The 3186-nt window shown below is 43.0% G+C and overlaps 2 pseudogenes across 2 annotated transcripts; both read left to right on the top strand.

Annotated features, from left to right (window-relative positions):
* Positions 1–1142: 1142 nt before the first annotated feature.
* E2f5-ps1 (E2F transcription factor 5, pseudogene 1) lies at positions 1143–2943 on the top strand (annotated as a pseudogene). The gene has a single exon (XR_015646279.1). The product of XR_015646279.1 is annotated as an E2F transcription factor 5, pseudogene 1 (transcript).
* On the top strand, positions 1419–2943 carry LOC148007206 (transcription factor E2F5 pseudogene; annotated as a pseudogene). The gene has a single exon (XR_015646278.1). The product of XR_015646278.1 is annotated as a transcription factor E2F5 pseudogene (transcript).
* Positions 2944–3186: the final 243 nt, after the last annotated feature.

Here is a 3186-nt window from a genome sequence, read left to right as displayed (position 1 = left end):
GAGCCCAGGTCCAGACGGGTTTAGTGCAGAATTCTATCAGACCTTCATAGAAGACCTCATGCCAATACTATCCAAACTAGTCCACAAAATTGAAACAGATGGAGCACTACCGAATTCCTTCTATGAAGCCACAATTACTCTTATACCTAAACCACACAAAGACCCAACAAAGAAAGAGAACTTCAGGCCAATTTCCCATATGAATATCGACGCAAAAATACTCAATAAAATTCTGGCAAACCGAATCCAAGAGCACATCAAAACAATCATCCACCATGATCAAGTAGGCTTCATCCCAGGCATGCAGGGATGGTTTAATATACGGAAAACCATCAACGTGATCCATTATATAAACAAACTGAAAGAACAAAAACACATGATCATTTCATTAGATGCTGAGAAAGCATTTGACAAAATTCAATACCCCTTCATGATAAAAGTCCTGGAAAGAATAGGAATTCAAGGCCCATACCTAAACATAGTAAAAGCCATATACAGCAAACCAGTTGCTAACATTAAACTAAATGGAGAGAAACTTGAAGCAATCCCACTAAAATCAGGGACTAGACAAGGCTGCCCACTCTCTCCCTACTTATTCAATATAGTTCTTGAAGTTATAGCCAGAGCAATCAGACAACAAAAGGAGGTCAAGGGGATACAGATCGGAAAAGAAGAAGTCAAAATATCACTATTTGCAGATGATATGATAGTATATTTAAGTGATCCCAAAAGTTCCACCAGAGAACTACTAAAGCTGATAAACAACCTCAGCATAGTGGCTGGGTATAAAATTAACTCAAATAAATCAGTAGCCTTCGGCTACACAAAAGAGAAACAAACCGAGAAAGAAATTAGGGAAACGACACCCTTCATAATAGACCCAAATAATATAAAGTACCTCGGTGTGACTTTAACCAAGCAAGTAAAAGATCTGTACAATAAGAACTTCAAGACTCTGAAGAAAGAAATTGAAGAAGACCTCAGAAGATGGAAAGATCTCCTATGCTCATGGATTGGCAGGATTAATATAGTAAAAATGGCCATTTTACCAAAAGCGATCTACAGATTCAATGCAATCCCCATCAAAATACCAATCCAATTCTTCAAAGAGTTAGGCAGCACCCTCGCGGCACTGGCCGCTTGCTAGAGTCCGCGCGCTCTGTAGTGCGGCGCGTTCTGTGGTGCCGCGCGCGAGCTTCGCGGCTCCAGGGACTGGTGAACGCGGGGAGCGCCGCGGGCCGAAGCGGAGTCCGCGCACCTCCTCTGCCGGAGGCCGAGGGGTTCCCGGGCAGCGGACGTCAGGGCCGCGGCGGTGATGGCGGCGGCGGAGCCCACGAGCTCTGCTCAGCCCACGCCGCAGGCCCAGGCCCAGCCGCCGCCGCCGCCGCCGCCGCCGCAGGGGGCGCCTTCTTCCCATCAGTCCGCGGCGCTCGCGGGGGGCAGCAGCCGGCACGAGAAGAGCCTGGGGTTGCTCACCACCAAGTTCGTGTCGTTGCTGCAGGAGGCGCAGGACGGCGTCCTGGATCTCAAAGCGGCTGCAGATACTTTGGCTGTGAGGCAAAAGCGAAGAATTTATGATATTACCAACGTCTTAGAAGGAATTGATCTAATTGAAAAAAAAATCAAAGAACAGTATCCAGTGGAAGGGTGTAGGTGCTGGCTGTAATACTAAAGAAGTTACAGATAGATTAAGATGTCTTAAAGCTGAAATTGAAGATCTAGAATTGAAGGAAAGAGAACTTGACCAGCAGAAGTTGTGGCTATAGCAAAGCATCAAAAACGTGATGGAAGACTCCATTAATAACAGGTTTTCTTATGTAACTCACGAAGACATCTGCAGTTGCTTTAATGGTGATACACTGTTGGCCATTCAGGCACCCTCTGGTACACAGCTGGAAGTACCTATTCCAGAAATGGGACAGAATGGACAAAAGAAATACCAGATAAATCTGAAGAGTCACTCAGGACCAACCCATGTGCTACTTATAAATAAAGAGTCCAACTCATCTAAGCCGGTGGTTTTTCCTGTCCCCCCACCTGATGACCTCACACAACCTTCCTCCCAGTCCTCAACTTCAGTGACTCCACCGAAATCCACCATGGCTGCTCAAAACCTGCCCGAGCAGCATGTTTCTGAAAGAAGCCAGAATTTCCAGCAGACACCAGCTACAGAAATATCTTCAGGATCTATTAGTGGAGACATCATTGATGAACTGATGTCTTCTGACGTGTTTCCTCTCTTATGGCTGTCTCCTACCCCAGCAGATGACTACAACTTTAATTTAGATGATAATGAAGGAGTTTGGGATCTGTTTGATGTTCAGATACTAAATTATTAGATTCCACGGAAACTTGGGACTGTTATCTACCTCTAACTGTAACATTTTAGAATTCTTAATAACCTAAGTATTTAAAATTATGAATGTAACACCTTTTTAGTTCACTGACTCTAAAGTGTTTTCCCTAACATTTTACTTTTACTTCACAAAACTTGAAAGGGCTCTGACTGCTTCAGGGGGGGATAATTAACTGTCCACCAGCATGCCCCTCCAGTGATTACACTCAGTTTCCTTCAGTGCTGAATTCTGTAGCTTCTTCTTAGAGGACAGTTACAGCAGGCTTCAGTTCATCATAACAAAACATTGTCCAAAAGATCACTTACTTGTCTTATGTTTTTACTGCCGCAAAGCTGTTTCTATGTATCCTTCAAACAGACATTCACTGCCATATATAAAGTGAAGGATATCACTGTTGAGTGAACAGATTTTGTGAAGTGCCTTCTGTTTTAGCACTTTAAGTCTATCAGTTTGTTGATTCTGACATTCCACTTTCCTAGAGTATAGGAAAGATCTGTTTATGTAGTTTGTTTTTAAAATGTGCCAATGCCTGTACATTAACAAGATTTAAAGAAATAAAGTTGTATGAAACATTGAAAAAAAAAAAGAGTTAGGCAGAACAATTTGCAAATTCATCTGGAATAACAAAAAACCCAGGATAGCTAAAACTATCCTCAACAATAAAATGACTTCAGGGGAATCACTATCCCGGAACTCAAGCAGTATTACAGAGCAATAGTGATAAAATCTGCATGGTATTGGTGCAGAGACAGACAGATAGACCAATGGAATAGAATTGAAGACCCAGAAATGAACCCACACACCTATGGTCACTTGATTTTTGACAAAG

The sequence above is a fragment of the Rattus norvegicus genome, chromosome 1 (genome assembly GCF_021556685.1).
Source record: "Rattus norvegicus strain SHRSP/BbbUtx chromosome 1, alternate assembly SHRSP_T2T, whole genome shotgun sequence".
Lineage (NCBI taxonomy): Eukaryota > Metazoa > Chordata > Mammalia > Rodentia > Muridae > Rattus > Rattus norvegicus.
Note: the sequence above shows the minus strand (reverse complement) of the source record. Positions and strands in the feature narration are given on the sequence as shown.